Source organism: Brienomyrus brachyistius, chromosome 5 (assembly GCF_023856365.1).
Source record: "Brienomyrus brachyistius isolate T26 chromosome 5, BBRACH_0.4, whole genome shotgun sequence".
In the NCBI taxonomy this organism is placed as follows: Eukaryota; Metazoa; Chordata; class Actinopteri; order Osteoglossiformes; family Mormyridae; genus Brienomyrus; species Brienomyrus brachyistius.
Genome location: NC_064537.1, coordinates 666,222 through 680,881, shown reverse-complemented (window position 1 = coordinate 680,881; position 14,660 = coordinate 666,222). Strand labels below are relative to the sequence as shown.

General features: G+C 46.6%; 1 protein-coding gene and 1 long non-coding RNA gene across 5 annotated transcripts in view; one reads left to right on the top strand and one right to left on the bottom strand.

Annotated features, from left to right (window-relative positions):
• The window catches only part of gcgrb (glucagon receptor b), a 41,160-nt gene extending 28,421 nt beyond the window's left edge, over window positions 1–12,739 (bottom strand). For all 4 annotated transcript variants that reach the window (XR_007398232.1, XR_007398231.1, XR_007398230.1 and 1 more), the window contains exon 1: window positions 12,465–12,739. The gene's annotated coding sequence lies outside the window, so the exon portion shown is untranslated. The remainder of the gene's footprint in view (window positions 1–12,464) is intronic.
• On the top strand, window positions 781–4,541 carry LOC125742918 (uncharacterized). Its single transcript, XR_007398233.1, has 2 exons — window positions 781–2,863; window positions 3,000–4,541. It is a non-coding gene; the product is annotated as an uncharacterized LOC125742918 (long non-coding RNA).
• Window positions 12,740–14,660: the final 1,921 nt, after the last annotated feature.

Genomic DNA, 14,660 nt, shown 5'->3' with positions numbered 1-14,660 from the left:
CCCCCACACTGTCCAGATACCTAACACTAACCCCGACACCCCCCCCCCTCACTGTCCAGATACCTAACACTAACCCCGACACCCCCCCCCCTCACTGTCCAGATACCTAACACTAACCCCGACACCCCCCCCACACTGTCCAGGCTGATTCCTTACACTCACCCCAACACACCCCCACTGTTCTCACTGTCCCAGCTGATTACTTACTCCACCCCTCCTCTGACTCTTCTCCACTGCCCTTACTTTTCTGGCCTATTACTTATACCCTCTCCCTCCCCCCGAGCCTCCCCACTTAAGGAATATGTCACCAGCTTCCCTGGTTTTGCCCAGTGATGATTAGGAGGCAGAATGGGTCCCGTTCCAGTACCGCTGGGCACAGCTGCTGGGAGCTGACAGGGTTATTGTGGTTCTGCCTGACCAAGCTGTTCTGACCCACTGGCCCACAGGCGAGAAGCCAGACCAGACCATTTGTAAGGGGTGGCGCACACACACACACACACACACACACACACACACACAAAAATCCGGTGACACTGGGTCAGGGAAGCCGCCCCCCCCCCACCTGATCACCTACCTGATCAATATGGCCAATCTGATCCAATGTCCCTAAACTGGATTTCCACTCACAATACTATAAAATTTCAGGACGGGAGACGCAGATAAACTCACCCTCAGCTCATTTAATGACTTAACCTGACATCCGCCAGAAGAGGGCGACCTCATCAAGCGGACATGTGGCAGTGGGACCCCGAGTCAGCCTCCAGCGGATATCGGTGGATAAATGTCATTAAATGTTTAATAGAAGCCTCCTTTCGTGGTGTAGCTTTAAATCGGGTGCTAATCATGCTGCTCTCAAAAGCACCACAGGTAATCCTATAGTATCATAAGGGGTCTGAGACTGTCGCCCATTAACCTGCATTTAGAAGTGGGATCTATAATCTCTCAGTGAAATTTGTGTAAAGGGAGCAGCTATCAGGGCCTGCATCCATCTGAATAACTCGCTCAATGGTACAACACCGGAACCTGGCGGGAACCACCTACATTCCAACACAGAACAACAAGAGCTACTCCTTCTGCACAAATAAAGAGTGACACAGGCAAACATTTCAAACAGTCATTACTTACCCAATCTATCCTGAATCTATAAGAAAATATACCAAGAATATTGGCCTCTATATGCAATTATAGTGTAATTATACTGTTATGTGGTCATTAAGAACATTTTCCATTTAACAGTACAATTAACTGCTCTGGTGTTCTATCGATATATTTCCCCTCCAAGGAAATGTTTTCCAAAATGCTGAAGCACCATTTGTCATTTTTAGCTTCTCATGTCCCATTCTATAGGTCCGAGGAGGATCAGGACACATCAAAAATGATAAGGACACTCAAAAATTGTACAATGAAGAAAGCTCACAGACACAAATTAAAAAAAAAAGAAAATTGTACTATTGCTAAACCCAGATGAAGACTGAGACAGCATTTATTTTGTGGTGACATCAGTAGTTGTTTAGTCTTTTCAGGGACATTGCATTAAAATTTGTTATCACCAAGGAAACATTTTCACATAGATGACCACACCTCTCACCTACCTATACCTGACCAATTGCAGCTGCAAGACGTGAAGCCATATTTAAATGCTTAACGCATGGTCCCACTGTCCCACTGTTCCTTATGACTCCTCTTCTCTGAGGGGGACTACTCTTTGGTTTTATGGTACTGCTGTAACCATTGGATGTAACTAGTGTCTCTTTGCAGTACAGCTCGGGTACAGGTCGGGTACAGCTCGGGTACAAGTCGACTCCTGCATGCCAGTGGAAAAACACCATAATAATAGCTTATCTGCAATGGAAGCGACATCAGAAGAGAGAGAGAAACATAGGAGGGGTGTAGAAGAGAAGGATGTCAGGGGATAAAGGAACGGGGAAGGACAGCATCATGGAGAGTGATCTAGCCACAAATTCCCAAAGGGCTGCAGCCAGAGGACAGAACACGTGAAGAAAGGTGGAAGGGACTTGAAGGGGACAGAGATGACAGGGTGTGTCAGGCTCCAAACCCACGAGGAGGCGTTTCCTGGGAGTGGCTAAAGGGGACAGAGACGACAGAGTGTGTCAGGCTCCAAACCCACGAGGAGGCGTTTCCTGGGAGTGAGTGAAGGGGACAGAGACGACAGAGTGTGTCAGGCTCCAAACCCACGAGGAGGCGTTTCCTGGGAGTAGATGAAGGGGACAGAGATGACAGAGTGTGTCAGGCTCCAAACCCACGAGGAGGCGTTTCCTAGGAGTGGGTGAAGGGGACAGAGACGACAGAGTGTGTCAGGCTCCAAACCCACGAGGAGGCGTTTCCTGGGAGTAGATGAAGGGGACAGAGATGACAGAGTGTGTCAGGCTCCAAACCCACGAGGAGGCGTTTCCTAGGAGTGGGTGAAGGGGACAGAGACGACAGAGTGTGTCAGGCTCCAAACCCACGAGGAGGCGTTTCCTGGGAGTGGGTGAAGGGGACAGAGACGACAGAGTGTGTCAGGTTCCAAACCCACGAGAAGGCGTTTCCTGGGAGTGGCTGAAGGGGACAGAGATGACAGAGTGTGTCAGGCTCCAAACCCACGAGGAGGCGTTTCCTAGGAGTGGGTGAAGGGGACAGAGACGAAAGAGTGTGTCAGGCTCCAAACCCACGAGGAGGCGTTTCCTAGGAGTGGGTGAAGGGGACAGAGACGACAGAGTGTGTCAGGCTCCAAACCCACGAGGAGGCGTTTCCTGGGAGTAGATGAAGGGGACAGAGACGACAGAGTGTGTCAGGCTCCAAACCCACGAGGAGGCGTTTCCTAGGAGTGGGTGAAGGGGACAGAGACGACAGAGTGTGTCAGGTTCCAAACCCACGAGGAGGCGTTTCCTGGGAGTGGGTGAAGGGGACAGAGACGACAGAGTGTGTCAGACTCCAAACCCACGAGGAGGCGTTTCCTAGGAGTGGGTGAAGGGGACAGAGACGACAGAGTGTGTCAGGCTCCAAACCCACGAGGAGGCGTTTCCTAGGAGTGGGTGAAGGGGACAGAGACGACAGAGTGTGTCAGGCTCCAAACCCTCGAGGAGGCGTTTCCTAGGAGTGGGTGAAAGGGACAGAGACGACAGAGTGTGTCAGGTTCCAAACCCACGAGGAGGCGTTTCCTAGGAGTGGGGTACAGTCTATGGATGATTATTAATTGGGCCTTCTGGTGACTGGGATTTTTGGAGTGTTTAATATTTTGAAAAATGACATTCCACGATACCATCGGTGTTGGGGAGTGTAAGATCTCTCTTTTGTTACTCTCCTACCATTTGGCCCGTTCTCCAGTTTCTGCTCTTGTTTAGCATCCTGATTCCTCTTTGCTGATCACCTGACCTGCTTCACTTCCATAACCCCATCAGTAGCAGCCATTGTAACTCGACCCTTAAGTCTGTCTAAGCCCTCCTGAGCTGCCTTAGGCCTGCAGCCCTGAATGCTTGTGATGTCGCAATGCTGTGTAGCTGCTGCTCCTATTCTGCTCACACTTGTACCTGGGCATTCATCAGAAGCTCAGCTTAGCCGCACTTATGCCTGCTTGACTCCTCAGTGTTTCTAATGTGCAATTTGCCTCAGTTGTACATCACTTTGGACCCTGAAGTTCATCTTCTGAACAGGCCTGACGTGCAGAGCAGCAGCCACGTCACCGTGTGCAGCTTGGCCTGTGACCCTTCGTTTGTCTTTGCCTTTGCAGTTTTGCTGTGCTCTGCACCTTCTTAATAAAGTTATGTATTCTTTGAGTATTAGACTCATTGTCATGACAGGCAGAAAGTTATGAATTTCAAATAAGCAGCATTTTAGTGTTGAACAATACCAATAATATCGGAGCTGACAAACAGCACTAATGCTAAGAAGGCCTGAGCCACACTAGGAAAAGCCGATAAAGAAACACTACAATTTGAATAATTCTGTTTGCTTGCAATGAGTTTGATGGTCTTTGCAGAGGAGTTCACTGTCGCACCGGGTGTTAGGGCTCCGCATAAATCCCTGCTGCACTAATTATGATTCCCAAAGGCATCTGACTAATAATTGGAAAGCCTACAGGCATCCAGGATGTGGTACTGACAGTGCTCTTCCAGGGTTTCCTAAAGTGAGAGGCTGCCTCTGACATTAATAATGCATTTACTGTCCAAATGGTTCAGGCCGTATCAACCGATGCCCAGCGGATTTTCCTATGCAAATCTGGCTATGGCTGATGGGATATTATTAATAGAGTCACGTGCTCTTTGTATGTGTGAAATATGAACCTAAAAAACAAATATTGTTATTTATTTATAACAAGAATATATGTTCCATGATTGGCTAGTCTGAAGTGTTGTCATGGAAACTGACCAAGAATCACTGCAATTGTGATGAAAAACAGATATGACCAGGGCCTCCCATATATAAGCTGGGATATTCTGTTCCAGTCCCATATAAAGACTGGAGCATCCCGTTTCTGTCCTATATAAAGGCTGGGATATCCTGTTCCAGTCCCATATAAAGACTGGAGCATCCCGTTTCTGTCCTATATAAAGGCTGGGATATCCTGTTCCAGTCCCATATGAAGGCTGGAGCATCCCATTCCTGTCCTATATAAAGGCTGGGATATCCTGTTCCAGTCCCATATAAAGGCTGGAGCATCCCATTCCTGTCCTATATAAAGGCTGGGATATCCTGTTCCAGTCCCATATAAAGACTGGAGTATCCCGTTCATGTCCTACATAAAGGCCTGTATATTCTGTTTCTATCCCATATAAAGGCTGGACTGTCCTACTCCTGTCCTGTATAAAGGCTGGACTGTCCTACTCCTGTCCTGTTTAAAGGCTGGACTGTCCTACTCCTGTCCTGTATAAAGGCTGGACTGTCCTACTCCTGTCCTGTATAAAGGCTGGACTGTCCTACTCCTGTCCTGTATAAAGGCTGGACTGTCCTACTCCTGTCTTGTATAAAGGCTGGACTGTCCTACTCCTGTCCTGTATAAAGGCTGGACTGTCCTACTCCTATCCTGTATAAAGGCTGTTGCATCCTGTTTCTATCCCGTATAAAGGCTGGACTGTCCTACTGCTGTCCTGTATAAAGGCTGGACTGTCCTACTGCTGTCCTGTATAAAGGCTGGACTGTCCTACTCCTATCCTGTATAAAGGCTGGACTGTCCTACTCCTGTCCTGTATAAAGGCTGGACTGTCCTACTCCTGTCCTGTATAAAGGCTGGGACATCCCGTTCTTGTCCTGTATAAAGGCTAGAACATCCTGTTGCAATCACATATAAAGGCTGGACCATCCTATTCCTGTCCAATATAAAGAATGGGACATCCTGTTCTAGTCCCATATAAAAGCTAGAACATCCTGTTCCTGTCCTGTATAAAGGCTGGAACATCCCAGTCTTGTCCTGTATAAAAGCAGGAACATCCCATTTCTGTCCCATATAAAGGCTAGAACATCCCATCCACCATCTGCTTTAAAACCCTCATGAGACAAACATGCTCCTCTTCATTCCCTTTCCAGGATGTAGATGAGATGTGGTAATTGAGATGTAAGTGGGAGATTGTGGTCAGCTTTTAATGGACATCTAACTAGGGGGTTGTGTTTAGGTTATGAATTAATTTTAATTGGGGGTGCTTCTGGTTTCCAGATGTGCTCCTGATCGGTGGAGATGGACTGGGCCTGCGGGGGTGTATCCATAGGTCCTAAATCTCTGGCAGACCATGTGTTAGTGGGCAGGTCACATCCTTCCTGGTACAAGACCCCAAGTTCACATCTCCTCAATACACTCACAGCCCTGAGCAGACTGTCAGACATGACTGCATGCAGAATATTTATGACTGTCAGTCTCCAGAAGTTTCTTCTGGCAGATGGAGCAGTACTGGGTCATCTGCAGATACCCTGTTGCTTTACAGACAGCAGCAGATCCTGTGATAAGCAGATGTGTGATGCACATTCACCCTAACAAGCTGCGTCTCCCGTCCATGCGGCTCGTAGAATCAGGCCGGTTGGTGCTCCGCTTGTGCCGATGCATCCCCCGTCCATGCAGCTCGTAGAATCAGGCCGGTTGGTGCTCCTCTTATGCCGATGCGTCCCCTATCCATGCGGCTCGTAGAATCAGGCCAGTTGGTGCTCCTCTTATGCCAATGCGTTCCCTATCCACGCGGCTCGTAGAATCAGGCCGGTTGGTGCTCCTCTTATGCCAATGCGTCCCCTATCCATGCGGCTCGTAGAATCAGGCCGGTTGGTGCTCCTCTTATGCCAATGCGTCCCCTATCCATGCGGCTCGTAGAATCAGGCCGGTTGATGCTCCTCTTATGCCGATGCGTCCCCTATCCATGCGGCTCGTAGAATCAGGCCGGTTGATGCTCCTCTTATGCCAATGCGTCCCCTATCCATGCGGCTCGTAGAATCAGGCCAGTTGGTGCTCCTCTTATGCCAATGCGTTCCCTATCCACGCGGCTCGTAGAATCAGGCCGGTTGGTGCTCCTCTTATGCCAATGCGTTCCCTATCCACGCGGCTCGTAGAATCAGGCCGGTTGGTGCTCCTCTTATGCCAATGCGTCCCCTATCCATGCGGCTCGTAGAATCAGGCCGGTTGATGCTCCGCTTGTGCAGATGCGTCCCCCATCCACGTGGCTCTTAGAATCAGGCCGATTGGTGCTCCGCTTGTGCCGATGCATCCCCTGTCCATGCGGCTCATGGAATCATGCCAGTCAATGCTCCGCTCATGCCGACGCGTCCCCCATCCACGAGGCTTATGGAATTAGCGCAGTCAATGCTAAGAGAATTGTCCGTAAAAATAAATACGGGGCATGTTTTGAGTCCGTCGGACCCTGGAAGCAGCGGGATCCCTGAAAGCTGCGCACATGCCACAGTACCTGCACCAGGTACCATAGGATCATATGATGAGGGCTTTGCATTAAACATGACTTGCTGAGAGCACTGCATCAAACATGACCTGCTGAGGGCACTGCATCAAACATGACCTGCTGAGGGCACTGCAGCAAACATGACCTGCTGAGGGCACTGCAGCAAACATGACCTGCTAAGAGCGCTGCATTAAATATAACATGCTGAGGGCACTGCATTAAATATATCCTACTGAGGACACTAAATTAAACATGACCTGTGGAGGGCACTGCATTAAACACGAGCAGCTGAAGGCGCTACACTAAAAATTGCCAGTGAGCATGCCCCATACTAAGCTTCCTGAGCTGAGGACCTTCAGTCAGGAGCATGGACACTCTCAGTCTGTGTTTTCTTGCCCCATGGGAGTAGAGTTACACACTTCAGGCATAAACACAACAGACCTGTCAATGTAAGATTCCCCAGCTGATGCTATGCTATGGTAACATCTTGAGTCACGCACCACAGTCTCAGAAAGAAGGTAAATGATAATAATATCAAGGCAACAAATGTAAGAGATGTCTTCCCAGCAACCGAGCCACGTGCCCTCAGCCAGATGTGATCTCTGCTGCCCTGCGGCCAGTGGTGTACAGCACGCTTATTTTTTATGTTTTTTTTATTTTTTTTAAAAAAGCAAGGTTATTCTTGCTGTATAAACAAGCCCTACTTCCTGCTGCATTAAGTGGCTGCATGACTGCTTTACCGCCATGCTAGGCAAACCCGATAAAAATGGCTGCCCTCATGGGTAATCCTCTCCAAGGAGATCTCAGCTCCGCTCAGATTCCATTAGCCAGAGAGCGAGAGCAGGAGAGGGAACCGAAGGAAGGTGAGAGAACACAAGCCAGAGGAGAGGTAGCGAGGCTGATGCAGGAGAGGGAACCGAAGGAAGGGACCAGAGCACAAGCCCGAGGAGAGATACTGAGGTTGAGGCAGGAGAGGGAACCGAAGGAAGGTGAGAGAGCACAAGCCAGAGGAGAGGTACTGAGGTTGAGGCAGGAGAGAGAACCGAAAGGTGAGAGAACACAAGCCAGAGGAGAGGTACTGAGATTGAGCAGGACATAGTTAACAAGGAGAGTCAGACTACCAGAAGCTTCCAGAGATATCCATGACGCTCCACTCCCAGTAGCACTAACCTCATCCAAACTGTACATTACTGGACACAAACCTACACTTTCCTGCAAGGGGCGCAAGGTGTTTGGTCAGAAATAGCTTGCAAACATATAGGTGATTTCCAAGTGCAAATCATGGAAGAATCTGGCATTGCAGAAGCAGTCCGCACACTGTCCAGCATTCAAAGGGCCAAAACCATGCAAAGACACTGGCCAGGCAAGTTCCTGTTACACAGCCAATCAGCATTTTCCAAGGATTCAAAGAAAGACAATGACAATGCTTTATTTATTTATAAGAGCACAGTTTTTATAAGAATCTGCAATTTAAAATTAATAATTCATTATATGAATGACGTTATAACTATATGTGGCTAAATATAATAAATGACTGCTGCACCCATTAAGAGCTTCATCTACTTACCTTTGGTTTGTGTTAATTCGGCCAAGATCACAGAGGTGCCAGTTTGCCCACAGAAAGTGACAGCTGGAAACTCAGAGACAGTGATGCAAAACAGACCTGAAGGATACCTGCTGCTAAAATGGGGCCAGAAGCAGCCCAATAGACCTCTGACTGCATCTGAGTGTCCTAACCTGGAGGTGTGAGGTTCATGCTGCCCCTAAGCCCCAACTGAAGCCTGGCGTCATAATGACCATTCAGAGCAGAGGAAACCCAGTCTTTGCAAAGCCTTGCATTAGCGTTATGTAATGTATTGTAATGTACTGCAGGAGTGAAATGCTGTGGTCCGTGCTTGAAGTGGGAAAAAACAGGTCTTGACCAGATCTTTCTGCACTATCCTTAAAACATGAATCAATGACTAGTTTCAATGTCAATATTTTGAATTATACACATACTCATATACAGACAATGTCTTTCTTTCACAGTCTGGAGCTGGAAAACTGTGCATTTTAATCGCAAGCATGGCAATATGCAAATGTTAATCAGCTCCACTATGCAAAGTCATCCCACCAGCACTACACTGCCCCCCCAAAACGGTCAGCCATTACACCGTGTCCCCATCTCAGTCTGGTGTCCGTGTTCCACTGGTCCGGTGGCAGCCACCGGATATATCTCCTCTGAAAGGGGGGAGTCTGTCAGCTTTCAAGCTCATCAGTGCTGGCCAGGCAGAGGAGACCGAGAGGCTGGTGGACGCTGGGTTGCTGGTGGGCCCTGAACTGCTGGCAGGCACTGACATTGCAGGTCCCCCCGGCTGCCGACCCTTCCCCTTATGCAGCTTAAAGGGGACCTGCTGCCCCTCCTGCTCCCTGGTCCTGCTGGTACTAGCCGCGCTGCTACTCCCACTTGTGACACTCCTTAGCCAGCTGGGCAACACACAGCCCGACACTCACAGCATGTCTGGGCCACCTGGGCCTCTAGAGCATGCCTCCTCTCCTCAAGTTCATCCCACTGTAACTGCTCCTCATTCTCCAGCTCACAGCGCTTCTGGGCTAACTGGGCTTCTAAGGCATGACATGCCTCCTCCCGGCCAAGCAACAACATCTGGTTGCCTCCACTGCCTCGGCCAAATGCCTCTGGCGGTTACGTTTCTCTTCACAACTGACCAACTGCTAGTCCTGGTCCAACACCACGTGGTGGGTGCAAACACACACACAGACACTTTGCAACAATTAGCATTAGACACTATACACAACACTAGAATAATGCACAACTCTGCACAATAGACACTAACTGTACACAAGTATTGACATTGACAAGGACACTATTTATGCCTTGTGTGCATGCCGGGATATGAAAATGTTAACAGGCTCATCTATGTGGCGCCATCCCACCAGCTCTACAATATCTTTAAAAGTCAGGATGTCAGCAGATGTCTGCTGTGTCAATCTTGACCAATATTTGAATGCATCTATATTCCAAGTTAGCTGCACCACTTAGACATATCTACTACAATGATGAGTGAAACTTTATTAATTAATACTTCATTGTATTAATGATCCCTGTGGGGAAATTCTCTTTATAGCTCCTCTAAATCACTCTTTACTGCGCATTACATGCACGGACGCTTAAACCACTCAGCCACATGCTTCCCCAGGGGGCACCAGTAATGTTGTATTACTCTAATACTTATATATTATTTAACCACAAGCTAAGCCTTAGTTACATACTGATCTTATGTTTGGTCATCATTGATGAATCGTGACACCTTTTTTATCTAAACCAATTACTATCTTTGTTACTATATCTGTTAATGTTATAAAACTTTGTGAACTACTGAAGTAACTACTGAAGTACCAAATAATGAATAACACATGTGGCATGCTGATCTCATGTTTGTTCATCATTAATGAATTGGGACACATATTTCATCCCAAGCAGTTACTATATTTCTTACTGTATCTGTTAATTCTGCAAATCTTTGTGAACTACTGAAGGAACTACTTAAGGAACTACAAAGGGACTACTGAAGGAACAAGTAATGAATAACACAAGTACAATAGTGATCTCGTGTTTGTTCATCATGTTGAATCATAACCCTAATTCTTACCCTAACCCCCAAAAAAACCTTACCCTAACCCCTAAAACCTAACCCTAATCCCAAGACTTTGAAACTGTCAGAACACTGGCATAAGATACACGCCACAATCAGGAACAAGTAATAACAGTAACTACAAACAAGAACACTACAAGGGACTATTTACAATGTCCCAGCATGCTCAGCGCCTCTCAAGTATAAGATGTAATTGTACAACTCAACCGTAGCAGGCTCTGCGACTTGTCTGTCGTTATACTGCAGGTGGGTGTTCTATCGACTAATGCTACCTATAGAGACGTGCTACCGAGCTTTTCTGCGCATGTGCAGTTCCACCGTTTTCGGATTATTACTATATTATTAAGTACAGTTTTATATGTTAACATTTTTAAAAGCCGATAATATATTAGTGATTAAAACCCATAAATAAAGATGCCGTAATACAATAACAGTTACACCTCGAATCGACAGACGCGGCTATGGATTAAAGCTAAGGTAGCCTAACTCGCCGGCCGCTGCTAGTTAACAGTCTGCTCTTTGAACAGACGGACAGCCACAACGCCATAGAAGGAAGTGTTGGAAATATAAGCCTGTTTTTATGGGTATGTTCGAGGCTTTACAATGTTTATTAAAGCTGTACTATTAGTCATGATGCATTTTGTGCTGTGCTTTCATTTAAGGTCTTCTTTTTAAAAGTAAAATTAAAATTTAATTATGAAGTTAAGTAAAACATAGTAACTGACAAAAGGGTATTATAAATGAAAACTAAATTAAAAAAAATATGCTAATAAATTACCTTGACATACACGCAAATCATATTTCAGTCATACCAGTGGCGCACTAGGTGGGGTCGGAGCCTGCTATAGATCGATCTACGTGAAATGCAGTTTATTTTGTCAATTCCTGACTCATTATGTACGATTCCTGAAATTTAAGAACACTCGGTTTTCCAACAAAGGTCAACATTATTCTCTGGTGATAGAAATAGTGTAGCCTGCCTAGATTAGGCTGTCGTTTTCTGCGATTCATCTGACTTCAGCAGTTAGATTCAAAGTAGTATATAGAGCCCAGGAAGCTTAGTGGCGACTGTGAAGCCCACCGAAGCTGAGCCGCCAGCGCAGGATCCTACCGCGGCAGCGCGCGAGCTACAGAGCCGAGAACGTGCGCAGCTCCTGTGAAACGCGCGGGACGCGCTCATCGCGCGGTCCGGCTTTAATTAAACAGTGCGGACAATAACTGCAATAATTAACAGCAATAGAGTCGCAGTCGTGCAGGAGACATGATGGCATTTATTTGTTAAACGCTTTGCGAAATTGTGTGATTTATAGGTCTCATAATGCATAAACGTACGCAAAATAACACAAGCAGGTTAAAGTCACGCTTGGGCTGCCCCTGGCGTTCTGCACTATCCTAACATAGCGATGACTTTGGCAGGCAGGGCAGGTGCAGACCTATCGCAGAGCGGGGGATACCCATTCACTCCTTCCGTAAGGAATCCCCACATTAAATAAACATCTGCATCATTTTAGGAGCATTTTACTAGTATAGTCACTTTCTTGAATTTGTGTAATTAATAAACGTTTGATGGTAATAATTATAAATAATAAGTATAAAAATAACGCAGTTCGGTTACGCCATTGATTGCTGGCATATTATTTTAACTGTGCCACCAGAAATATGTGCTGGCAGCACAGGGTGGCGAATTATGATAAACCAGCTAAACTTATTTCTACCGGGAAGAGGACTCAGAGAAATGCGCCTATAGGGGCAGCAGCTTTTCGGGTGACTGGCTGCGGGAAAGCCAGGAGAACCGGCTTGTCTTCTTAAAAAAAGTTTCCTCAAAGCCCCAATATTAGAGAAGTTAGTCATTTTCAGATAAAAACATAAAGTGCAGAAATGTGCCGATACACAATGACATACACAAGTCAAGGAGGATAGATTTTAAAAAGCAGGTTACCGTGCGTAGCTCCCTGTTACTCGGCGTCCCACTCGTCCGCGAACCCCGGCTCACTCTCAGGCACTTTCATATAGCGCCTTTCCTATATTCACTCCAAAGGGGTCACTTTCATATAGCGCCCTTCTTCTATTCACTCCAATGGGGTCACTGTGATATAGCGCCCTTTCTTACTTCAGGGGCGTCATTGTGATATAGCGCCCTTCTTCTGCTTTGCTTGTTATTTGTCTAGCCGCCGCGCCTGTCGTTCCGGAGGCACCGACAGCGCACCGGGGAGCTTCAGGCGCCGACTGGAGGCTCTCCGCTTCCAGCTGACGTCAGGGCGGCTGGGCAGCTTGTGACGGACTGCCGCCCCCCTCAAGACCGCGCCGAAGTCTGACTCTGCCTGCGGCCGTACGTGTGTTTCAGGAACCGCCAAGTCCGTATAAATTAAACAACAGTCAATGGAAAAATCAACAGGAGAAGCGCTGAGACGCGATCCGCCGTTCAGACCGGCAGTCAGTCCGGGCAAAAGCGTCCGTTTTTACACACTCCTGTCTGCCTACATTTAGCCATCCCCGCCATCACCAGTCTCTATCTCTGTTATAGCCTGTCACTGAATATAAACTCTGAATCGCTCAAAGAATCGCTCAAAACTGTTCCATGTAAGACCTTTAAACATCAAGACTGCGTTTGTTCTCCCGTGGACATAATTAAATAAAGTTTGATTGGGCTATAATGACATCATCTACATGTATGGAGCAAGGAAAAGTAACAGTTATACAAAGAAAATAGAGAAACAGGTCATGACAAGCTATGAAACCACAATAACGGTGTGATTATGCGGGTAAATGTACACGGCGTTTCTCCAGTTTTATCTAATAAATTTTATGCGCAGATCCTTAACAGTCAAAATTGGGTTGTTATAGTTGAGGGCAAAGCCATAAGCCATTTAGTTAAGTAATAGTCTTCATTAAATAGTCATAAGCGCTGCCTATAATTAAGACAGACACAGGAAACTACATTTATTGACAAGGAAAAAAACATCTCTAAAAGCAAATTAAAGATTATTTAGATAAAACAAATTATAATCTCTCGTAAGCAGACGATGATTATAAATTTACTGGACTGCAGCCCTAAATAACCATCAGAAGTATACATTAATCAAAACAGCTTGTATCAGGGGTGCTGTAGGGGTGCTGTGGGAAATAACTGGATTGTTCTGGACTTAGGGGGTCCAATATGATATGCTTGCATGGGGCCCAAAATCTATAGCAATGCCCCTGTCTTGCGAGACAGGTGACCGGAAGCAGGGAACTCCCCCTGTGAGTTCCAAAACCGAGGCACCTAATTCTGCCTGGTTTGCATGCTGCTGCATAGCGATGCACCGAAGCACGCCAGGCTGCGGGTGGCCATGGGAAGCACTGCGGCCATGCGGCCATCGCTCACACCGCGCGCCAGGGTGAACATAAGTACAGCTAATCATCGACAGCCTTTGGTTTATAGTGTCTTTGTGCGATCGCTTATATGGTGCCCTTATTCATTGTTTTGCATTACACTGTTGCAAAATAACATCCAGACAAGTCATTTCCCTGTACAGTTATAAAAATGGATGGAGGCAGAATGAATAGAAGGCGAACGAAGGACTGCATGATTGCGATATCCTGCCATTTCACATACCATACATTTTGTTGAAATAAGTCATGTTTTTATAGTAATATACTTACAGTCGCTGTAAAATGCATTTCTTTCCTGTTTCGGTCATTACGTTGGTTATAGACTCATTCTGTATTGCTTGCAGATGGCTGTCAAATTAAAACGAGGACGCACAAAAAAATTGAGCATATGAAAAACACATTTTTATCAATAATACAAACAAGCTTAAAATATTTAAATATCTAGTTAACCAATAAGGCCTCCCTAGGAGTACTATGCTGGATCTGAACTGGAAACCAACACCTTCTGTGAGGCTAAGAAAGCACAGTAGGGTTAAACAGTTCTCTCCACCTTTCCCATTGGCTGTCCTTACTCTCTGGGGCAGCAGGGGTGCAGTGGTTAAGGAACTGAATCTGTATATCTTTCTGTTGAAACTTTGATGCCAGGAGATTGTTAGGCATGTAAGGAACATGAATCTGCCATGAGTGAATTAATAATGTAACATGATCCCTGCATGCTGCAGGGCAGAGCTATGGGTTGAATCATTGCATATAATTTATTTCA